We start from the raw sequence: 25,029 nt of genomic DNA, 5'->3' as shown, positions 1-25,029 counted from the left end.
TGTTTCCCCGCCCCTCTGCCCTGGCCACGCCCCTGGGCGGGGCGTGCGGGCACCCGCCTCCACCCGGGGAGCAGGCTCGAGCGAGGGCGTCTTAGTCAGAGCGAGAAAAAGGAAGTGGCGGGCGCCCGCTGTCTCTCTCGGGGGCCCCGCGCGGAGAGAGACTCACTGACACATCACCCGGGACTACCGGTGGGGTGTCAGGAACGCCACCAGGGCGAGGTGACCCACGCCATGCGGGAAGAGGAGGAAGCAAATTCGGTTAGAACCTGACCGGGGCCGCGCCGTGGAGCCCCTTGGGCCTCCGGGTGAATCCCGGATTCCGGTCGCTCGCTGTTGTGTCTGAACTTGTAAGGAGATAGCATCTGAGATGAGCCGAGATGCGGCGTGGCTTGGTCATCTTGATGCTGGAGGCTTCTAACATGCTACCCCCGCTTTTGCTATCTTTTAATTTTCCGTGATAAAAGTTCCTGAGAGTAAAAAGGAGGAGTTGTGAATGGGTGAGACAGAGACTTCAAGTGGATTCTGCCTCGGATGGATTGACGGCCCCCTTTTGTCTCTCTCCAAAGATAGGGACAGTATACCACCAGAGCTTCATAGTGAATGCTGCCTCAGAGCAAAACACACACACACACACACACACACACACACACACACACACACACACACACACACACACAGGAGCAATGCACTGACTCCGGGACTCTGTGGTTCTGGGAAGCCTGTGGGCAACTGTGAGGCTCAGTCCAGTAAACTGTTGTCCAGGTGGCTTCTGGATTTGTGGGATTATGGTGGATAAAGTGTAATCCCAGGCTGTCTGCCCCCACCATTCTCTCTGGAGCTTCGTGCTGCCCGCCCCCATTCCCGGATTCGTCTGCTCTGCGAGTATTTATTGAGGGCTCTGCTAGCTGTCAGGGCACGTGGGATGCAAATGCATTGCTGCCTCCAAGCCCTTTGCCAACTATTTCACTGTTATCTCTTCATGAAGAAAACCCTTGCATCCATTTACAACTCTACAGGGGATGAGACCTTTAGGAGAAAGCAGAAATCTAATTTCTGAGATCAAATCAATCATTCCCAACAGCAGTAATGGCTGGCATTGCTTCTGGGTCATTTCTTCATTCAAGCAGTCAATTCAATCATTATAGACTCTGTAATTCTAGCATTTTCAACATTTTCGAGACTGAGTGGGAAAAAAAGCATCACAAAACTGAGGCCAATCTAAGCAATATAGATCCTGTCTTAAAAAAAAAACCAAGCCATGCAAAGATGTTGCTAGCAGTCTCCACCCTCGCCAGTTTCATTCTGGGGCCTCACAGATAATGCTTAGCACCCACAGGGGCCAGTCTTGTGTTAGGTGCTTGGTGACACCACTGTAAGCAGGACTCTACTCCATCAGCCCAGGGAGGAGGCCTGATCCAGTCTGGGGCCTCTCTAAGTGTCTGTGTCTGCACACCCATGGTGTGTGGGCTGCGGTGGAAGTGGAGGCTAGAGAAAGTTTCTCGGCGAGAGCTGAGACAAACTTCCAAGAATGGGTAGAAACCACTTGCTGTGAAGGAAACAAACAACCCAGTCTGTTCAGTACCGGAGGTGTTTGAAAGACTCCTGCTCAGTAGAGAGAAATGAAGACGTCCGTAAATCCACGGTTTTGTTCGAACGAATGTTAATGTTACTTACTTTGTTTGCTTGTACGTTGGGGTGCCTGTGTGGAGGTTGGAGGACAGCTTACAAGGGACCCTTTCTTGCCTTCCACCATGCGGGACCTGGAGATCAAACTCAGGTTCTGAGCCTTCAGCCACCATCCCCACCGCCCATGGAAACATATTTTTGGGTGGAGTTTTCTTCCTAGAGAGCTTGCAGGCTGCCTGAAATCATCATGGAGGCCAGGTCAGATTGGAATGGTACCACATAGGTACACAGCCTAGCACCCTGAGACCCTCACTTAGGACCAGACTTCCCTGATCTACACAGCAGAGATCGCTCAACTGGAAGTTCAGTTCTCGGTGGCTCACAGTAAGGCCCTAGAGTCGCACAGCGGTCAATCTGGACTGCCCTCCTTCAAGAAGCATGAATTATATAGCTGGAAGGTACAACAAAGGAAATATCCTGTCACCTTGCCCCACGAGGCCCATTGTCTCCAATTGCATATGCTACTCTATACTGCCCAGCCGTTTGCCTCTTCCCACAGTAGCCAAAGAAAACTTGTCCCATTCTTAAAGACTAAAGAGGACTTAAGACGTTTGGATCTTAGGCACTGGGTCATAGTGACTGGACTGCGGTATGGGGTCATCAGTGAAGAGGGTCTGTGGAGGATGGAGGATTTATCTGAGAGTGGGGGTGGGATCCAGACTGAGGTCAGGGAGAGGGACAGTGGGTTTGTGTAGCTAATACAGCCTGAGCTGGTAAAGACTTGCTTGAACTTGGCAGTCAGTGGTCATAGCTGAGAAAACGCCACACGAATGGGAGGAGATTTAGAAAGTAAAGGTCCAAGGGGATGTGGTGGAGACACAGGGGTGTGGTGGACACACAGGGGTGTGATGGACACACAGGGGTGTGATGGACACACAGGGGTGTGATGGACACACAGGGGTGTGATGGACACAGGGACGGGATGGAGACACGAGTGTGATGGAGACACAAGGATGTGATGGACACAGGGATGTGATGGATACACAGGGGTGTGATGGACACAGGGGTGTGATGGACACACAGGGATGTGGTGGAGACACAGGGATGTGGTGGAGACACAGGGTTGTGATGAACACAGAGGGATGTGGTGGAGACACAGGGTTGTGATGGAGACACAAGGGGAGCAGGACCTCATGGGAGGTGACATCAAAGTTGTTAATCAATGCCTGAGTGAATGGTAGTGCTACGACAGACCCTATAGCAACAGAGTTAGGGACTGAAGGGAAGGAGGGAGATGAGGTGTAGACACACTATCAAGTTAGAGCTTGTGGTAGCTTCTTTGAAGGGCATCCGGTAAACAGTAGGGTAGCCCAGGAACCAAGGCACAAAGGTCTTGCAAAGCAAGGCACAAAGGTACATTGTTTCTTGTCTTCCCAGGGCCCAAGGCTGCTGTGTCGGTCTGTCTTCTGACTTTCACTCTTCATCATGGAACAAGGGCTGGCTTCGCCAGCATAGCTTGTTGCTCCATACAGCCTTGTATTTGGAAGCACGCTCCAGAGTTTCAATCCTACGCGCTCGTCTGGAAACGGTTAAGACCCTGAACTTTTAATTTGCAGTCTGGTCCCATCCATCATGTAGCCGATGCTGCTCACAGCTGGAATGAAAGAGATCTGCTGCCCTTCCCAGACCCCACAAGACTAGCATTTCGTGTTCCCGTTTCCAAGTCTTATGGATTCCTTATCCTCTGCGGCCTAGTTTTAAGAATGAATTTGAACAGAGGGCCTGCCTGCTTGTCTCAAAAACCTCTGATGGCCTGCAGATAAAAAAAAAAAAAATCCAAATTCCACTGGGCATGGTGGTACACACCTTTAATCCCAGTACTCGGGGAGTGGCAGACAGGTCTCTGTGAGTTTGGGAGGAATCTGGGCTATAGAGGGAATTCCAGGCCAGTCAGAGCTTCAAAGGGAGAACCTGCCTCCAACAAGTAACAGATCCAGTGCCATCTGACCGCCTTTCTCCTGTCCCCGAGTAAGAATCCGTCACCTCTGCACAGCTCCAACCGCTGCAGCGCCTTTAAGAGAACATAGCTCAGCTCGCCCGCTTCCCCAGATTCTTACGGCTCCTGCCACAGAGCCTATCTGATGCCTCCCTCACAGAGTGCCTGTCAGTCAGGGCTTGCTGAGAGATATGAAGCAGCTGGCCCTAAGGCACTCAGAGAGCAAGCAACAAAAACCAAAGCCGGAGACATCGGGAAGGAGGAAAGATGGAGGATCCGTAGCCCACACTCACAGGTCTCAGCCGAAGGAGAGGACAGGTCTAGTGGCATAAAAACCAAGACCGTCCCCCGCTGCACTGAAATGTGACGGTGTACTGAAGGCAAAAGAGTTTACTATGATGTGTCCACGAGGCCGGATCCTGTCCCCTTTGTTATTTTCTTCCCTGAGCCAGCTGTCTTCAGAGTGAGCTCCTATTTTCTGAGGGTTTCCGGCCTTTGTTGGAGCCTCGTTCTGTGTACCTCAGTGTCCTGGACTTGGAAGGCCTTTGACAACGTCGTGGGTCTCTCTTTAGAAAACAGCTCACATCCCTAGGTGGGCCTGGCAGATGGTGGAAATGGTTTAAAAGGTGTGTCCACAGGTCAGAGCCCAGAGCAATCCTGGGGGTGAGCCCAGGGCCTCCATGAGCCCCAGTTCTGGGAAGATGAATTTGCCTTGGCCCTCAGTTAATTCAGTTCTTTCTTTCTCCTTGTAAGAGCAGTGCGTGCTCGCCAATGAGGTAAAATGTGCGGGGTTTTGTTTTCAACTTTTTATGACATTCGTTTATCTACTGGTGGGGGACAACATGCCTGTGGAATTCTCTCCTACCATGTGGCTCTTGGGGATTGAACTCAGGTCCTCAGGGTTGGTGGCAAGCACCTCTATCCCCTGAGCCATCTCTCAGTGCCTTTGTTTTGTTTTTAAGGTACGGCTTCTTCACACCGGCAGATCCGGACCTGACGCTTGACTTCAGTGTTAGAAGGAACAGGAATTGCACTAAGAACCAAAGATCTGGATTGCTCTCGGGTCTCTGTTGCCCCTTGTTTAATCTTTACTTTGTCTATTTATGGTGTCTGCTTTCCCTCCCTGTCGAGGCCCTGCAGTCTAGGCCCCTGGATCTTAGAACCGAATGACAATGAAGTCCACTGTTTGCAAAGTGGTTCGTTTTCTCAGAAACATGCCGACTTGCTCACTGTACAGGAGGCGTGCAACGGGTACATCCCGCAAACCAACGCCTTCAAATTAAGTGACCCTCTCTCTCCTGTTAGGGAATTGTGGTGACTAGGTCCTACCAGGGAGGCCTGGAAGAAAGGTAGAAACCCAGGGAGGATTTGCTGCTGCACAGAGAGGGGAAAGAGGATAACTGAAAGAGACTATCCCACGGGGAGTGGGAGGAAGGAAGAAGGCCTGTGTCATTTCCTGGGAGGATGAAGCCTTCTTGGTGGGGGCAGGGATGCTCTAAAATGCCGAGAAGGTGTGTGTCTTGAGGAGGGGAGGTGGGGACGATAGAAGAAAGAACACCTGCTGCGTGCCACCAGGCATTGTGCGCCCAAAGTCTAAAAATGTTTATTTCCCTTCACCTAGTAATTCCGCTTCTGGGAAGCAATCTTAAAAATCTAAATACGAGGGAGGCGAAAGTAGACCCTCGACAGTGTTTATCGCATAGCTATTTATAAGATGGTAAAACTGGAAGCGGCCAACACATTTAGAAGAATGTCAAAGAAAATAGAACGCTCGGCAGCCATTAAATGTGACACTCAAAAAACTCGATAACACTCCCAGTCAATTACGGTAACACCTTCAGGGAACTGACAGTTTATGATAACAACAGCTGTCCTCTGTGGCGTGATGTTGGATCTTGCCTACTTAACCGGTTCGGGCTTTCCACACATCGTGACATTCACGGCACAGCCTGAGAGGGTGGGGTCATCCGTCTGTAACAGATTTAGAGACTGAGGCTCACCCAGGTGGGGGATGTGTGCAGTGAGATTTGAGCCTGAACAACCAACCTTTGAGCATTACCTTCTACGGTAGGACCTCAGGCAGCAAGGAGCCCAGAGAAAAGCCTTAACTAGAACAAAGGTTCTGTCTAGCTACAGGAGGTACCAGGAGGAGCGGTTTCCTAGTCACCTCCATTTTTCATTTTCATTTTCTTTCTCTCTTTCTTTTTCTAAAGATTTTATGTATGTGAGTATGCTGTCTTCAGACACACGAGAAGAGGACATCAGATGCCCATTACAGATGGTTGTGAGCCACCATGTAGTTGCTGGGAATTGAACTCAGGACCTCTGGAAGGTATTTTATATCATGGGATAAACAAAACTTTTCTCTGCTGGGGAAAAATTTACCTCCATGCAACAGCCCTTACCATTCCCCTCAGAGCATTCCTACAGGGAAACTCACCGGGGCAGATCTGGAGGTTTCTCTCTTTGAGGGAAATTATAGATTAGATCTCCCCTTCCCAGCCTTACCAGCCACCCCTCGACAAATATTAGATGTGGTTCTGGTGTGTGTGTGTGTGTATGTGTGTGTGTGTGTGTGTGTGTGTGTGTGTGTGTGTGTGTGCGCACTCTAGGGCACATGCATGTGTGTCTATGGTCACACCAGGCATCAGACAACCTTGTGCGTGGTAGACACACTACCCCTAAGCTACATTTCCAGCCCTTTTATTCCCCTTCCTGCCTCAACATTTTGAACACAAGTCTTTAACGTTCACTGAATTGACGGCTCTCCTCTTACAGTGTAGACTGAAGCTCTGGCTGTTGATGCTAAGAGGGAGAGATCCGATGGAGAGTCTAGGCGTTCCACCCTTAAAGCCCTGATACTGCATCCTCAGCCCAAGCTGGCTGAAACGCCTGGCAATCCTCCCCAGCCTCCCCAGTGCTGGGATTTCTGGTTTGTACCTTTGTGCTTGGCCAAGCAGCTTGATTCTTTGGACAAATCCTCTTCAGAAAGACAGTTACTCTGCTGCCCATGGGGCACCAGGATGCACTTGTGATTCAACTCCATTCTCTTCCACTCTCCCTGGAGGTGTTTCAAAAGCAAATGTCATTCGAAAATCTGGGAACCTCAGCCAATTCCTTACACCTGCTGTGTGGCCTGCAGCCAGCTCTGTTGGGGGCCCTGTGAGGCTGTTTCAGTTATGTGAAGGAAAAGGGCTGGAGTTATAAGGTTTGAGACAATTTAGGCCTTTGGCTACCATTCCTTAGACCCTGTAAAGAATGCATTGTCCCGCCCTTCATTGGCTGTGTGATCTTGGGCAAAGTCAGTTCCTCATCTATAAGTAGGGGTCATGGAGACGGTCACCTGATACGGTTGTGTGTGGGGAGTTCAGCAGCCAGCACATGTGGAGAACAAACAATGAGTTGTAGGTCCGATTCACCAGGATCCTAGGAAGGGAGGAGGCCTTCCTGCTTCTCCCCTGAGAGCTTTGCTTGAGAACCTGCAGTCCAGGATGGAAAACCTATTTGTTTCTCAGCCGATGAGACGGTTGCTTGAAGCCACCTAAGCCAAATCGACCAGAAGCAAACACTTTCCAGTTGCAGCTCCAAATCAAACCTGTCCTGCTGCTCTTCGGGCCAGCACACCGTGTCCCATCTGTGTCCGGTCTTCTTTCACTTTTATCTCCATCAGATCTCTTCCTCTTAGCATCAGCGGCCACAGTGTCAGCCTGTGCTGTAAGAGGAGAGACGTCAACTCAGTGAACTTTAAAGACTTGCGTTCAAAATGCGTAATTAGACGTTGAAAACTGGTTGTCGGGGTAGCGGCCTACACCTGTGTGGAGGGTTGAGGCAGGAAGATCACCTGGAGTTCAAGGCTAGCTGAGTTTATTGAAAGTTTATCTTTTTTTTTTTTTTTTTTTTGGTTCTTTTTTTCGGAGCTAGGGACCGAACCCAGGGCCTTGCGCTTCCTAGGTAAGCACTCTACCACTGAGCTAAATCCCCAGCCCCGAAAGTTTATCTTAAAAACAATAATGAGGGGCTGGAGAGACGGCTCACTGGGTAAGAGCATTGGTGGCTCTTTGGAGGACCCAGGTTCAATTCCCAGTACCTACCCGGCAGCTCACAGCTACCTGTAACTCCAGTTTCAGGGAATCTGATGCCTCTGGCCTCTGAGGGCATCTGTACTCATGTGTTCAGACCACTATTCATGCACATACACATAATTAAAATAAAAGTTCATCTTTAACAGCAACAACAACAACAACAACAACAAAAAAGAAACTTAAAACTCTATTGCATTCTTGAAAAAGAAAAACAGCTAGGAGATAAATTTTTCCCCCAGCAGATATGTTTTGTTTATCCCATGATATAAAAATACCTGTAACGAGAAAGATAAGGGAAGAAGACAGAAGTTCTGCCACAGGCGGCTGAGCCATGGAGAGCAAACTCGTTTGGGAAGTCCAGCAGATTGACTCAACTCCCCCTGTTGGTTCCTGCTGGGTGTTGGGAGTACCCAAGCCGATGATGTCATCTCTATGCACCCTTTCCACTCATACTCGGAGACCTCACCAGTGGACAATTCCCTCTGCCCTGTAGGGGATTCCTGCAGGCAACCTTATAGAGGCTTTCCCATTCGACTTCTGCTGGGTGTTTGGAGGGTCCGCTTTGATGATGTTTTGCTGTCCATCCATCCATCCATCCATCCCTTGCTCTTTACTCTTTACTTTGGCTTGTTGTGTACTTAATAAATTCACACATTCCTGACCTACAGTATAACTGTCATAGGCCATTCCCAGACCTGTACAGAACAAAGTAGGAGGACAGCAGTGATAAAACCGGCCTCAGGAGGTTGTCAGTCAGGCTAAAGGAGGAGCTCTGTACACCTAGCGCAACCTGTGCCATTCAGTAAACACTCAGGAATGGGCTGGGCATTGTACCGTCAAAAAGAAGAATAACCTATGTCTATGTCTATAGATATCCAGGTAGATAGATATGGACAACGTGTATATCTATAATATATAAGTGTAAATAGATACACATTACATGTATATATACACATACATACATATACTTACATGGTAGCATGTGGCCGTAATCCTAGCATGTAGAAGGTGGAGACGGGAGGATAAATAGATTACACAGTGAGACCAGATTTCAAAAACACAAAACCCACAGGACTAGGGAGACGGCCTAATGAGCAAAGTGCCTGCTATGTAAGGAAGTGAGGCTCCCAGCACCAAGGAGATGCTGAGTAGCGCGTCTGCCTGTAATCCTAACATCCAGGAGACAGAGTAGGTATCCCCAAGGCCATCTGGCCAGCTAGAGTAGCATAAACAGTGAGCTATGGGTTCATTGAGAGACTCTAGCTCAGTACCTGAGGTGGAGAGCAATTGAAGAAGACACCAGGCATTGACTTCTGGCATGTGCAAACCTGTGTTCATACATGTGGTAACATGAATTCATACTTGCACACACATACAAATGTAAGTGTGTGTGTGTGTGTGTGTGTGTGTGTGTATTGGTTTGAATGAGAATGATCCCAATAGGCTGATGTTTGAATGCTTGGTCCCCAGATAGTGGAACTGTTGGGGAAGGATTAGGAGGTGTGGCCTTGCTAGAGTGGGTGTGGCCTTGTTGGAGAAGGTGTGGCCTTGCTAGAGTGGGTGTGGCCTTGTTGGAGAAGGTGTGTTACTGGTGGTGGGCTTTAAGGTTTTAAATGTGTATACCAAGCCCAGAATATCTCTCTCTCTCTCTCTCTCTCTCTCTCTCTCTCTCTCTCTCTCTCTCTCCCTTCTACCTGAGAAGCAGGATGTAAAACTCTCAGCTCCAGCTCCATGTCCATCTGCTTCCTGCAGTGACAATCATAGACTAGTCCTCTAAAACCGTAATCAAGACCCCAATTCTTTTAAAAGAGTTGCCATGGTTAATCGTGGAGTCACCTCACAACAATAGAACAGCGACTGAGACCAGCACACATGCACCCAGCCAGCTTGAACAAATCAGTGATCTCTAGGTTCAGTGAGAATCTGTCTTGAAAAATAAGGCAGAGAGTAGTCAAGAAAGGCAGCCTTCGTCAACCTCTGACCTCCACAGGCACCCATGCACAGTGTGTGTGTTTCCTCCCTCCGTCATACAGCGCACACACAGAAAAACAGACAAGGGGTGGTGATGCAGTCTGGCCGCAGAGCAGCTGCCCAGCGTGCCCAAGGTTCCTATCTCTGCTCCATTGTACTACACGGAAGAGATGGAGAAAAGAAAGCCCTGGGAAGGAGAAGGGGGAGTGGAGGGATGCTTGTGAATGCCAGCTGTGAAGGCCGTCACCACATGAAGTTCCATTCTGTTCTCCAGAAAGACAATTCAGGAAAACATGGATGTTGGAGCACAGGCAGACCCAGCAGACAGTCCTGACTCCCGATGTGGATTAGCCTTTGGGAAAACTGAAGATTTGGCTTCTCTCTTTCCCCGGAGTAGTGAGGGAGGAGGAGCTGTCTCATTTATCCAGTCATCCAGGGATAGTGTACTGGGTGCCTGCCGAGTCTCAGCCCCATGTAAGCTGGGCGCGCATGCCTGTAATCCCAAGGCTTGGGAGGTTTCTGAAGGCAGAGGACCAGAAATTTGAGGTCATCCTTGTCTCCATTATAAGTTCAGAGCCATCTTGGACTACAGGCAGGAGACCTTGCCTCAAACAAATAAACAAACAAACAAGAACTGTTTTGTTAGAAAATGGTTAGGCTTATCTGGAAGGCCTAGATCTAGTGCTGCCATGGCATTTTACACAGCCTCGGGACTTGCAAAGCAGGGGCTCACATCTCAAAGCCCAAACCCAGGAGATGGCAGATGGGGTCACCGACCCAGCCTTGCACGGTGCTTCCAAGAGAAAGAACTCCCAGTGCTGAAAGTCGAAGCCGAGAAGAGACCGATACATGTGTGACTCAGGCGTGACTGGGAGAGCCTCTTCACACACGCATGCACGCACGCATACGCGTGCTCGTCTGAATCCCACCACTCTCCTTCCACTCACAGACTCCTGGATGGGGGCGGGGGATGCTGTGCTGGGGGTTGGGAGGTTGCTGTGCGGTGGACCGCACTGGGCCTTCTGGTAGTCTTGGATGAAGACATCCACCTTTGGCCACACTGCACTAGCCCCTAGGCCCTAGAATTTCAAAGGTGTTCGGCCTAGTGTCTCATCTATTTGTCTTAGCATAATAGCTGTCATGCCGGGTCAGTAAGTTTACGTTTGTTGTTTCTAAGCTTCAGAACAGGCTGATGAAGAAATTAAAATTCCTCTAGGGAAATTGGGCCAGCGTAGTGAGGAGAGACGTAGGTTTACCTGACCCCAGACCCACCCTCTCTGGCAGTTGCCCGAGTTGCTTTGCTCCCGACAAACTATTTATTGGACCCTCTGAGGGACCATCTGTTGCTTGTCCTTGACATTATATTGCAAACCGCTTTGGCAAAAGTTGGGTTCATGGCTGGATTTCTTTCAGATCAATGTCTCTTGAAGGAGCTGGGATGGCCTCCCAGAAAGAGTACTGGACTGAGGCCCCAGGTCCTATGCCCTCTGCCCCCTCGGAGCTTCTGTGGAACTTTCCAGAAGGTCCTTGCATGTGAACACGCAGTTCTCCCTTCCTTTTGAAGGAATAGTGAGGCCTGCTTCCTACAGCCGCCTCTCCCAGAGCAGCATGCAGTAGGCTCAAGGGAACTGGTTGATAAATATTAAGCCTTTAGAAGCTAGAGTGGTGGCTCTCTGCACAGACCTGGGATCAGAGCTCGGATCCCACATAAAAAGTCAGGCGTGGTGACCCGTGACTGTGATCCCAGTCCTGAGGGACCAAGCAGAGTCTTTGAGCATACCAGCCAGGCCAGTCAAATCTGCGAGCTCCAGGTTCAGAAAGGGACACCTTAAGGCGGGGAGCAGTTGCTGACTAGACCTCTGACTTCCGCACAGGCGTGCATATGCGCAGACTTTTGCAAACACCCGTATAACCTCCCTGCAAAGAGACCCCAGACATCTTCGACCGTAGACCAAGGGTTCTGTGTGATTCTTTCGCTCTGACTCACATTCATTTGCATTTAATTTATTATTGAGTCCAACTGGGTACGGGGCTCGGGTGCTAGAGATTCAGGAATAAACAAGGCATCTGAGTTTCCCAGTGTCACGGAGCTTCTGAGCGGTGGGAAACACAGGAGGAGCACACTCAGCCAAGCCAGACGCTGGGTCTGGGTCTGTGGAAGGAGGGTCATTAGAACCAGAGGCCATGGAGAGCTTTCTGAGGAGTGAGCTTCCGGATGGCCGTGGATTGACGGATGAGCTAGCGGGTCCTGAGGCCTAGGCCAGCGTGGCCTATTTAGAACTCACGGATGCTAATATGGCTGCATCTCAGTGGGCGGTAAGGGATGGGGAGCATGGACCAGGAGATGTTAGGCAGGGTGCATCATATAGGGTCTTCCTTGCGGGTCACAATAAAGAGATGAGAATTGATTCTGACCCAGGTAGGAAGCCATCAGATAGGTTTAAAAGGCAGACCGATAGGCTAAGGATGCTGTCCAGTTAGTAAACACTTGCCTAGCATGTCTGAAGGCCACGGGTCAATCTCAGTGTGGCATGAGACTGGCATGGCCGTACAGGTTCATAAGCCAGCACTTGGGGAGTAAGGGAGGAACGAGTCTGAGGTCATTCTCTTGGCCGTATAGAGAGTTTGAGGCCAGCTTGGGCCACACGAAGACAAACCCAAGCTACCCAACCAAGCAAGCCAAAGAGAGAAGATGGAAGCCCAAGAGTCGCTTGGGATATAGACAATAGACAGGATAGTGTGGAAGCAGAGAGCAGTTAGGAGGCCGCTGGGTGACCAGTGGTGACTTGGACAAGTGTGAGGGAGGAACTTGAGAGAGGCAGGCTGAGCCGGTCAGATACAGCAGTGAAGGCAGAGGCACTAGGGAAGGGACCAGATCCCCAAGACTCAGGGGATGGATACTCCTTCTGAACAGAGAAAACAAAACAAGTGCAGAATGAGGGGTGGCGGGAAACCAGGAGTTCCAGTGTGTGCCTGCCGTCAGTGGCAGGCTGAGTAATGGCCCAGTGGTGGCTCTCAAGAACTCGTGACCTTACTTAGAGAAAGGGACTTCGCAGATGTGATTAAGTCGCAAATTGGGAGAACAGGAAGTTATCTTGGATTATCTCGGTGAGTCACTGCAAACACAAGGGACTCTAAAAACCTAAGAGGGAGGGACAGAGTCAGAGAGATCCCACGAGGGAAGGATCGCCCTTGGCTCCACTGTGAGTTTACTTAAGATAGAGAGGGAGGAAAGCCAGGTGTGGTGGAGCGTGTACTCTCAGCACCCAGGCCATTTTGGGGGGGAGGATCCACAGTTTGAGCTTGGTGGCCCGTGTTTGAAAGCAAGGATGGAGGAAAGGAACCTTAAGGCTGGGACATATAGGAGCTGGCAAGAACACTTTCCTTCCTGGAACCTGAAGAAGGATATTCCTTCTGGCCCCTTGCTTTTGAGCCCAATAAAACCCATCTGGATTTATGACCTCCCGGACTGTAAGATAATGTGTTTGTGTTGTTTTAGGCCATTAAGTTCATAGCCTTATTACAACAGCAGTAGGAAACTGTATCTATGTGAGCCCAGGGGACAGGGTGAGGGTGAACTCTAGAATCACCAGCACACGATGGGAGTTTTCTTGACAGGGGTTGCCAGTCAAGGAAAGCCTAAGGTTTCTAAAGGGAGAACCCTCAGCTTAGGGGACTAGAGTGGGGGCTGAGTTGATTGGCCCTTTTCAGGGTCTGGTACCAGGGCAAAAAGTACGAGAGAAATGTCTAGTTAGTGTCGTTCTTTGTGCTAGGAGACCCCATGTAATCTTAGTTGTCCCACTGGGGAAGGTGAAATACCAGAGAGGGGGAAATGTTTATTTAGTATCTGCTAAGGGCCAAGTTTCTGACCTGGCATGTCTGGACTCGATAAGAATGTGCACTTTTTACAAGTGTTTTAGAGTGACTTGCAGGAGGTCTATGGACCATGCGTTGAGAAACAGTGGCCACCAGGGAGACCTGCGGATCAGCAAACTGGATTATCACAGTGCCTGTGAAATCAGAAGTTGTTATTGGAGGAGTCTCAGTTACTTTCCTATCGCTGTGACAAAACACCATGCCCAACCTATACAAGTAAGCATTTAATTCGGGGCTCATGGTTCCAGAGGGTAGAAGAGTCCTTGACTATCATGGTAAGGGGGCATGACAGCAGACAGACAGACAGTCAGGCAGGCAGGCAGGCAGGCAGGGTGCTGAAGCAGTAGCTGAGAGCTTACATTTTGAGATAACAGCCATTAGGCAGAGGGGGGGAAGAGAGAGAGAGAGAGAGAGAGAGAGAGAGAGAGAGAGAGAGAGAGAGAGAGAGGAGAGAGAGCGAGCGCTAACTGGAAATGGCATAAACTTTTGAAACCTACAAGTCCGCTCCCTATGACACACCTCTTCTAACAAGGCCACACCTCCTAATCCTTCCCAAACAGTTCTACCAGCCAGGGACCAAGCCTTCAAATGGATGAGTCTATGGGAAGCAGTCTCATTCTAACCTCAGGAAGTTAGAAACTGAAACATTAAGCAGCTCTAAAGTGTTGTGGAGAAGACGTAGCATGGTCCAGGATGGCGTCCTACAGGCCATGTCTCCACCAGGTCACACCAAATATTCTCCAATGACAGATGTCATGCACCCTCTCTTCATCTTTAGGCCTGAGATGAACCTGCAGGAGGCTCCCTGTAATAAATACAATGAGAGACAGGGGAATTTTGTCCCAACTCTATAGAAAAGATCTAAATGGTGCAGGTAAACCCAGAGGACTGGGGTAGTATGGGGGTCTAGAAAGTGGCTCTCAAAGGACTTCAGAGCCAGGAGCCTGCAGGATTCAGATGCAAACAAGGCCAGGGGAGATGGGAGTCCGGGTGGGGTGGGAGTTCTACAGTCTGGACAGATTTCCCCTCTCCTGCCTTAGAGTGCAAGGCCTGCCCCTTACGGGTCGTTTTGCTATTTACCCAGTCTGGAAGAGTTTCGGCTTTGTGGTTACAGGATCATAGTTACTTGAATTTGTGCTGTATACCAATAAAACTTTATGTAGAACAAACAAACGAAGAGAATATTTAATCACATACCATTGGCCAGTAAGAGATATATGTATTTGGGGAGGTTCGACAATAAGACAAAATACAGAATTAATATTAGAGGTGAGGGAAAAATATCAGTGAGTAACAGGGCAGAGGGCAGGGAGTTCCTTTTTAGTAAGGACCACTGAGCCAAGATTCCTTTCATTTTTATTTATTTTTGTTCTTTTCAAGACAAGGTCTTTCGATATAATACTGACTGTCTTGAAACTCACTAAGTCTACTCATTGAGTAGACCAGGCTGGCCTCGAACTCACAGAGATCCACCTGCTTCTGCTTCCCAAGTGCTGGGATTGAAGGTGTGAGTTTCCACACCTGGCTCTAGATATTTTTTTCTTCTTAAATAATGTTTATTTGAGTTTATTTCACTGATGACTTATATGGGTGTTCTTTCTTTTCTTTTGAGACAATGTCTCACACATCCCAGATTTGCTTTGAACTCACTGTGGGGCTAAAGATAACTCCAATCTTCCAACCTTCCCTTTCACCCTGAGTACACAGGCCTTGCCCAGTATGTTATTAGCATATATTACCCATATGAAATCGAGGGCCTTGACACGCCTGTGTCCATCTCACGTGTTTAAAACGTACTCTGATGAAATCACCCTTCCCATTTCCATCCCCTGGGTCCCTTCTCGTCCCCGTATAACTCGTCTACTTTCTTGTCTTTCCACTTTCGTCTCTTCATGCTAAACCTGAGTCTGAGGATCCAGCGCTAGAGGAGCCGAAGCAGGAAGATACTCCTACCCAAGAGGTAATCGTGTCCCTGGGCATCTGCCTGCATCATCTGAGGACTCACAGTTATAATTTCCGGGACTCTGTAATCATGAAATAGTATCTTGGCTGTGGCAGACAGCAGTGGAGAACCACATGCCAATATAAGTCCATCTCACTTGAGCCTTACAGGGTTTTTTCTTCTCTTTTGTTTTTTCTCTTCTTCTTCCCCTTCCTCTTCTTTATTCCTCTCCTTCTTCCTCCTCCCTCCTCCTCCTCCTCCCCCCCTCCTCCTCCTCCTCCTCCTCCTCCTCCTCCTCCTCCCCCTCCTCCTCCTCTTCTTCTTCTTCTTCTTCTTCTTCTTCTTCTTCTTCTTCTTCTTCTTCTTCTTCTTCTTCTTCTTCTTCTTCTTCTTCAAGATGTAGTCCAGGCTAGCCCCAAACTTTCTATGGTTGTGTGGACAAGAAGCCTCCAGCCAGTTACTTAAGCGTTGGTGTTACTGACATGTGCAGTGTGGGTGGTGCTGGGGATCCAACCCACTGCCTTGTGCATGCCTGGCATGCACTGTGCCAGTTGACTGACAACCCCCGAGCCCCCTCCCCCCACATACTTTCTCCCTTTTATTCAGTCTGGAACCCCAGCCACAGGTCAGTGCTGTTCACATCAGGATACCCTTCCCACCTCGGTTAAGCCTGTCTGGAAACACCCTCGCAGACACCCCAGAGGTTTGCCTCTTAGGTGATTCTAACTCTTGTCAGATTGACGGTAAAGATTAATCCTCACAGAATTTTACTGACAGGCAGCCTGAGACTCCGAATTAAGCAAATTGTCTGGGCCTCTTGCCTATCAAGTGGCAGAACATGGATGTGAGTCCAGGGGAAACTCTCACCTCAATTCGGTAGACCCAAGATTTGGTCGGTTTGATATATTTTGCCGCCTCTCGCCCATCTCCCAGTGTTACTTTTCTCTGAAGCAGGAACTGAGGGACCTGGAGGTTGCAGACTGCCCTTAGGCCATGGGAATGACAGCCAGGCCTCTGGCTGATGGTTCTCACAGAGAAGGCCACCTGCACTAGAATATCTGCTGAGTGTGAACTGTTGAGGGCCATGGCTTGGGGGTGGTGAGCCGCCGCAGCTCAGCTGGGCAATTTGTCCTAGAAGGAAGAGTTCCTGGCCCAGAGCTGCGTTCTGTTCCCATCCTGCCTCCAATCTGCCCCCTCCACAGCCCCAGACTTCCGCTTGAGTCAGCCCAAGGCCTGCGTGGGGGCGTCCTCTGGTCTTCGGCAACATCCTGTGTTCTGCCTTCTGCATACCTATTTTCCATTCCCAGGGAATTCCTCCCATCAGGGTTTTTTTTTTTTTTTTTTTTTTTTACACCCAGGAGCCAAGCAGCCCACAGAACAATTAAAAATGGCTCCCCTGAGGTACCCCAGAGCCATCCCTGCATTGCAGTCTCTGCCTCCAGGCTCTGGCAGGGCCTCCTTCCTTCATCCCCAAAGGTTCCAAGTTCTCCTTCAACCTCACTGTTAAGAGCTTCTCTTCCTAAGAGTCTCTGCCTGACTCTCCGAGCTGTTGGAACTACTAGGGTACACATCTGCCATTTTGTTTGCCCGGCCTCCCTCCCAGCCTGGCCAATCATTCTTTTGTCCTTGTGTTTCCAGGTCTATTTTACATTTCCTTTTGTTGTTGTTGTTGTTGTTGTTTGTGTTGAGGCGGACCTTACTTCGAAGCCCCTCCCATCTTTCCCTCCTAAGCATGGGTATTACAGGTGTGTGCCACTGTACTCAGAAAGTGTGCTCTTGGCTATGAAGGAATATAGAAAAATAAAAAAGAAGAAAATTCTGGCATGGTTGTCCACACCTGTCATTTCAGCAGTTGGACGGTGAAGGCTGGAGAATTGCTGAAATTTGGGGCCAGCCTCAGCTACAAAGTAAGACCCGGTCTGAGGTGGGGGTGGGGGTCAGTCCTTTAGCTCAGTTTGTGGCCCAAGATCTAGAATGCACCGAATTATCACTGGTGTTGCACATTATTTCTTGCTGTAAAAAGTTTTTTTTTTTCTTTTTTTCGGAGCTGGGGACCGAACCCAGGGCCTTGCGCTTGCTAGGCAAGTGCTCTACCGCTGAGCTAAATCCCCAACCCCTGTAAAAAGTTTTAAAACCATGATTTTCTTAGAAACTGTCCTGATTAACTTGTCCCCACCCCTCTCTAACTTGTCCAGGCTGGCTTCCAACTCTTGACCCTCCAGCCTCAGCTTCCTGGGTGCTATGAATATTCATATATGATGACAAACCTTCCTAGAAGCTGTGTTATAATGAGCATCTCTTAGTAACATGGTGTTACTCACTCACTGTTAACACACACACACACACACACACACATACACACAGTCACATGGACACACGCATACACAGCGACACACAAGCACACATGCACATACTCACAGACACAAGCACACATGCACAGGCATGCACACACATACACACACACATACTTGCACAGACATACACGCACACACATGCACACATACACTCACACACCCTTGAACATACATGCACACATGCATGCATGCACACACACACACACACATGCACGCATGCACGCAGGCACGGATACATGCACACTGGAGGATGGAGAATAAGCATATGTCTTCTCTGTGTCTGTCTCTGTCTGTCTCTGTCTGTCTCTGTCTCTGTCTCTGTCTCTGTCTCTGTCTCTCTCTCTCTCTCTCTCTCTCTCTCTCCCTCTCTCCAAGGCTTTCTGTGGAAGGTCAGTAGCTTTGACTGAGTGTCTTTATTTAGAACATTCTTTTTGCTGATTCTCATCCCATTACCTTTGAGTGTGCGGAAATGGAGCCCATTAGAAGCACGGGCAGTCAGGAGACTTCCAAACGGACTCAGAATGCCGCTGAACCCGGGCTCATCGAGCCACCGTGGTTTATTTATCGACACCCCCCCCCGCCGCGCCCCCCCTCTCCCTTAATGGCTCCTGCATTCTCTTGCTTTGCCAGCTCCAATCTGTTTATAGTGAGAGGAAACTTGGCTTTCAGTGCTAACTTCGGCACAGGTTCTTATCTCTGCTCCTCTCTCTCCTGCGGGGTGTGACCTACTTCCGGCGGCAGCTCCATCTGACTTTTAGACACCCACATTCAGAGCTCTGGCTGGCCCAGGCAGGAGTGTAAGCAAGCATTTAGCACCTTGTGGGTGCTCTTGGTGGGGTGCTTTTACAGGCCCGCCCTGACTCTCACTTGTGCGTCCTTTGCTCTTTTGGCCGGCTAAGGTCTGAGAGTCTTCCGAGAAAGCCCATTTCTTCCAGCATTGTTTTTCCGTCCCATTTTGCCCTGTGGTCCTCCAGCTTGTGGCTTTTGCCTTCTCTGTGTCATTTAAAGAACTGCCGGGTGCTGCTCTTGTGTCCCCAGCTTTCCCAGTTGCAGAATTGAGGTGATAATGCTTACGGCATCAATGCTGGTGACCTCACACTAAAACGTGCACATTGTAAGGTTTTGGGAGTGACACACGTGGATGAAACATCTGTTCAGGGCTCCTACTGACACAGCGAGGGCCTCTGTCAGCATGGAGAGGGCAGAGGACAGGCTCTGGGTCAGCACTTATCAAAACAGAAAACACAGATGTAATTATCCTGAGCGAGGAATCCCGCTTCTAGGAAGTTGGCCAAACAGAAGAACAAAAATCCACACGCCTTTGTTGCAACAGTGTGTACGATGTAGCAGAAACTAGAAACTGTCTACATACTCATCCTCTGACAGGGTGGGTGACTGCTGCCCCAGGGGTGAGCATAGCTCTCTGGAGTGATCTGCTAGATAATTGTGGATTGATGGCAAGTGATTTTTTTTTTTTTTTTTTTTTAGGGAACATATATGCATGGTGTGTGTGTGTGTGTGTGTGTGTGTGTGTGTGTGTGTGTGTTGTGTGTCAGGCATAGGTGTTAACAGTGAGAAACTCATGACACATTACTACGAAATGCTCCTTTAAAACATAGACTATTTCTGGACCCAACTAAAAACCAAGCAGAGAGCAGAGATTGTTTTCTGGGAGGGTGGGTGCGGGGTGGGGGTGGACGACACAGAGGTGGAGAGAGGGTTTTAAATGGTGTGCCCTAGTACACTAATGTTTATCACGCGGATATATGCAGTGTTAACAAAATTTAGAAATAGAAAAAGGGAGTAAGCAGGCCGGGTGGGCTAGAGTATGCCTGTAATATCAACACCCATGAGGCAGAGGACTGAGGATAGAGAGTTCAAGGCCAGCTTGTGCTATGTTGTGGAAAATCTGTCTCACAAACAAACCAATATTTTTAAAAATGGAGGGGGAGCAGATAAGTTATTTCTGTCCTGACCACTCCCTGTGTATTTCTAGAACATTCGTGTGATACAGATATCGGCTCTGTCCGTGACCTGTAAAGAATGGAAATCAGCCACACACTTTTGGGAACCAAAGAAGGATGTGTGTCCACAGATCTTGCCTGTGAGTGTGCCTCCAAAAGTTCCATGTGGCTTTAAGGCAAGGGAAACCAGTCACCCAAACCCTGTTATGGCCACATGTGGCCTCCAGCAGCCCTCTTCAGACTCCCAAGCGTGTTGACTGTCTCTTCAGGCCCATGCTGGGTCTGAGGTGTTTTCACACACCATCTCTGCCTTTGCCTTCCTCCTTCTCCACAGACAGTATAGTAGCCAGGTCACAGGAGCAACCTGACAAACGTTTGTCCCCTTCTGTCCATCCTTTGTACAGCTGTCAGGGTGAACTAGCTAAGTAGTAAACAGTAAGGTTCAGTGCTTAGTTCCTGACCAAGCTGGGCATAAGAGCATCTACCTAGGATCCTATGCTGGAGAGATGGAGGCAGGGTCATCTTCAGGTCTAAGGCTAGCCTGGGCTACATGAGAAAGGCAATTCAGGTGGGGGATAACTGTAATACCAGGACTTGCTTGGGAGGTGAGACAGAAGGATCAGGAATCTAAGTCATCTTCGGTCACTTAGGGAGTCAGAAGACAACCTGGGCTGCGTGAGCAACTATTTGAAAGGACGGAAGGAAGGAAGGGAGGAAGGAAGGAAGGAAGGAGGGAGGAAGTGGGGGAGGGAGGAGGTGGGGGAGGGAGGAGGTGGGGGAAGGAGGGAGGGAGAAGGGAGGGAGGGAGGAAGGAAAAAAGGAAAGAAGGAAAATAAAGAAGGAAGGAAGAAAAAAAGGAAGGAGGGAAGGAAGGAAAAGGAAAGTTAAGTTTACCTTGTAGATCATTGCTTTTAGAATAAAACACAAACTCAGCACCATGACAAAGATGCATGGCGGCCCTGATCCTCTTCTCTGTTATCACTCCCCACTGCCTATCACTTCTCTGCTCCAACCACCTTTTCCCTGTTCCTGCCCCCGGGTCTCTGCATTCCTTGTTCTCAGTAGTCGGAATGCCTCTTCCTGGTTCTTCTCATAATTGTACCTCACCAGTTCCCAGTCAAATGTCACCTTTTCAGAGAGACCTCCCTGGCTACACTGGCACAGAGGATGCCCCTCCCCTAAATCCAGCTGCCACTCTGCCCCGCCCCCCTACCCAGACTTATTTTCTTCATGGTAGCTGTCAGCTTCAATAGTTGCTTGACTGACTTGGGTTCTGATTGTTTCCCATAGACCATCAATGCTGGAGGCACGGGGGCATTGCTGATGTTAATCTCTCCTGTGCCCAGACCTGTGTCTGGAGAGGGATGCCACTGCTGGGAGTGGTAACCGTGTGGAGCACTCACAGGTGCTCCAGGCTGGCAGACTCTCTCTTGTTTACTTGTATGCAGAAGCCTTGAGTTCTGCAGCTGGGAGCAGGGCAGGCTGTGGGTAGCAATAGCAACTTTGCTATAAGTCTGTTGTTCCAAAGTTGTGCAGAAGCACATCCAGCGGGGGCCGTCTCCTGCCCACCTTCCTGTTCTGGGAAGCAACTCGAGTTCCTGGGAGAGACTCTCCCTAGAGAGAGGGTTGGCCAGGAAAATAGCTAGTGCCTGGGAAGGGGGAGGGGAGAAACCAACAGGAGGGGAGAGACAGAGGGGAGGGGAAGGAATGTTTTGGGGAGAAATGACCTGTCTCTAAGAGAAGACATAAGACTGGACCAGAGAAGATGGACATCGGGGAGGCTGTGACAGGCGGAATCGTCACCGCTGTGCCCAAGCTCACCGTGTGCACCCAGAGAACATAAGTGGATTCTTACCAGGATCACAGCATAGAGGGGCTGAATGGGCTGTGTCCAGACTACCTCAGGCAGCATTCTCTGCCTTATTTATCTTCCAATACAACCCCTCAGGCTAATTCCATGCCCCCACCTCCCCCTACTCCATGCCTGTGACAAGGTCTAGCTATGTTACCAAGATGGTCTTGAACTCTTGGGCTCAAGCAATCTCTCCCCTTATCTTCCCAACTAGCTGAGGCTATAGGTGTGTGCCAGCTTGGGCAACTACTCTTGGCACGTTCTTCTGGTCGAGGAAACCTGGGTACAGGAAGGAATCCTGCCGAGGTCTCACTGTCAGCTCCAGGGCTCAGATGCATAGTGCGATTTTTGCACCACAAGTTTTGAGGCTTCTACGACCTTCCCAGGATTTATTACTTTGGTTATCTCTGCCTTGCTTCCTTGCGGTTACCAGAAATAAAGTTACATGAAGAAGAAATGATGTCGTGGTTGGTTTGGGGACAATGGGGTTAGGAGGAAATAGGACCACTAAGGTCTGTGACGGAATCTAGGAGGACCCTATAAAGACCACCCAGGAAGGGAGAGAACCAGGCCAGATCACAAACTGCACTGTTAGCCAGGCTGTGGCATGACTGGGTCTCTACCGACTTGTGAGGACTTGGCTCTAGAGAAGGACTTAGCAGGAACTGAATGGAGCCCTGCTTGGCACGGACTGTCCTCATCCTGGGTCTTGGGCCTACCCTCAACTCCCAGCTTCCCTGTTGGAGGACAATCCCAGCCTGCGGGATTTTCCTGGAAAGCCAAACACCCTGGGAGAAAGCAACAGGCACAGGATGCATCTGACTCAGGACAGACTTAGAGCCACTTCCCCAGGATGCCAGGTTGGGGGACCAGACTCCTGCTCTGCCACTGGGGTGGTGGTATTGACGGTGGTGATGGTGGTGGTGGTGGTGGTGGTGGCCATGGCGGTGGCGGCGGCAGTGGCGGCGAAGCTTCTCCCTAGAATCTGCAGAGAGGCCATGTGGAGTCCCTATGACCTACTCAAAACATGTGTGGGTGTTCCGGATGTTTCGGTGTACACCTTTAACCCCAGCCCTTGGTAGGCAGAGGCAAGCAGATCTCTCTGTAAGTTGGAGGCCAGCCAGAGCTAACACAGTGAGCCTTTCCCCCACTCCCTCCAAAAAAGCGGGTGAGTAAACCCCAGGAGCTGAACCAGACCCAGGAAGGAACGGGAATGGAAGGAAGGGAGAAACACGCCATCTAGGCTGGAGGCTGGGCCTGGCAGAGGCTGGCTGGGTTAGAGAGGTAAGAACCGGGTGTACTTCATTATGCTCTGTCATTTGAGGCTACACCTCTGTCGCAGAGCTGATCGACTTTAGAACTGGACGAAGGCAGTACTGTCAGGGCCTGGTGTTCTGGCGAAGGCCATCTGGGGTCTGCAGGTGCCTTCTCCCTTGGCCCACTCCCAGCTCAAGCCCCTTCCCAGCCTTCCCTCCCGTGCTGTTCCAGAGTGACCACAGAACAGCTCAGGCTGGGTGCTGAGTCATAAGACCACAGCGCCTGCCAGAGGGTGAGAGTGACAGATGGCTCTACGAGGGCATGGGGTGGGGGTGGGGGTCCGCGCGGGGTTACGGGAGGCAGATGGAGGGAGCAGTGGCCTTGGACCCAGCAGGGATTCAAAGAGGTGACCTGGGAGGTATGCCCAGTCCAACTACAGCCCCCTCCTCCCTTCCCCTGTTCCACGCCTCTACCAAGGAAGCTCGTCACTGCTTCAGCCACCAGCCTGGCTGGGGATTAGAGTGGAAAGTAATGGAAAGAACACGGAGCCTGCAGCCCTAGCCCCGGAGCTTCCGCCCGCCAGGCTGGGTCGTCTGTGGGAGGCAGAACCTAGCTCTGTTTATCCAGGCCACGCTCTTCCGGAGCAGATGGGCGCCTGTCATTGCTGCCAGCCAGGAACTGGGCTGACGCCCTCTTACTGCCAAGTGGCAAGTGGCTCGAGGGCTTGGAGGGGCGCATGTTTGATTTGGCTACTCACGAGGGGAAGTCTTTCTGGCTGAGAGCTGCCTGCACACCTGAGTGAGCACAGTCTCCAAGGAGCATGGATCACAGGACACAGTAGGAACTCCGACCCAAAGAGGCCCAGCCTTTTCAGTGGCTGGGACCCGGCCGCTCAGGGGACTTTCTGTGGCATACTACAGTATCAATCTGCCACAAGTTAGGTGGCATAGAAATAATCTCCCAATTCTGAAGGCCAGCCTTTAAACCAAGGGGCATCTTGGGTTCCTTTGGAAGGCCCAGGAAGAGTTTCACCGCACGACATTGATTTCTGGTAGCTGCCAGAAATTCGTGTTTCCTTGCTTGGAAATCTAGTCACGCCAAACCTCCGCTTCCGTTATCCCTCAGCAACTCCTTTTCTTTTTACTACATCTGTCTGTCTGTCTGTCTGTCTGTCTGTATGCATGTATGTCTGTGTCAGTCCATCGTCTGTCCATCTGCCCATCTGTCCGTCCACCTGTCCATCTGTCCATCCGTCCGCCTGCCTGTCTGTCTAGTGTGTGCAGAGAGGATATACATGCAGGGGTAGCCTGTGTGTGGAGGTCAGAGGACAACCTGGTATGGTCGGTTCTCTCCGTCCACAATGCAGGTTCCATGGATGGAATTCAGGTCTTCTGTTTTGGAAGCAAGCAGCTTTGCCCACTGAGCCAGCATACTAGTCCAGCAGTTTCTCTTTTTTTAAAAGTAAGGACATTAGTCCTATGGGGTCAAGGGCCCATCGTGTGCCTTGCTCTAGGTAAGAGTTCTTTACCAGCTTCCGAGGTCTCCTGGAATCAGAGCAGGGACATAAATGGGAACAGAAGCACACCCTCTCTCCTGCTATATACAGTTAAGGAGAGGAACGTCTTTGGGAACCGTCTGGACAAGAAGCGGGGTTTGCCCTCTTTAGTGGTAGGCAAGAGAGGTGTATTAGAATACAGTGGGCAACTGAGATTGGCTCAATTAGAAGGGACCTGAGGGCTATGCCAACTAACTCAAGGGCTTGGTGGGCCAAGGGGCCTAACTTCCTGTCTAGTTGTTGACGTGTCTGGGACTTGAACTCTGCTCATCCTGGACTGAGACCAGCCGAAGTTCCCATCTTCATCAGAATAAGAAGCAGCACTGTTGTGTTGGGCTGGAGGAGGGAAAGTGGAGAAGATCTCACCAGTCCCTCAGCTCCTTGGTCCTGCCTCCAAGTCTTGTGGTTCTTAGAGGGAGACAGGGAGAAACTATGAACAGGGACTAATTAACAAACTGGTGTCCCTGGCCCCTGGCCTGGTCCCTGGCATACAGTTAGCAGCAGGGGATACTTACTGAACAGCAATAGCAAAGGCAGAAAGGCCTGCGGTAACT

General features: G+C 50.1%; 1 long non-coding RNA gene across 1 annotated transcript; it reads left to right on the top strand.

The window, feature by feature from the left end:
* The first annotated feature begins 90 nt into the window (after positions 1–90).
* On the top strand, positions 91–15,697 carry LOC134485250 (uncharacterized). The gene is made up of 3 exons (XR_010063299.1): positions 91–4,248; positions 4,585–4,685; positions 5,836–15,697. It is a non-coding gene; the product is annotated as an uncharacterized LOC134485250 (long non-coding RNA).
* The last annotated feature ends 9,332 nt before the right edge of the window (positions 15,698–25,029 follow it).

This window comes from Rattus norvegicus, chromosome 1 (assembly GCF_036323735.1).
Source record: "Rattus norvegicus strain BN/NHsdMcwi chromosome 1, GRCr8, whole genome shotgun sequence".
Classification (NCBI taxonomy): Eukaryota; Metazoa; Chordata; class Mammalia; order Rodentia; family Muridae; genus Rattus; species Rattus norvegicus.
The sequence above is the reverse complement of the archived record's forward strand: the minus strand, read 5'-3'. Positions and strand labels throughout refer to the sequence as shown.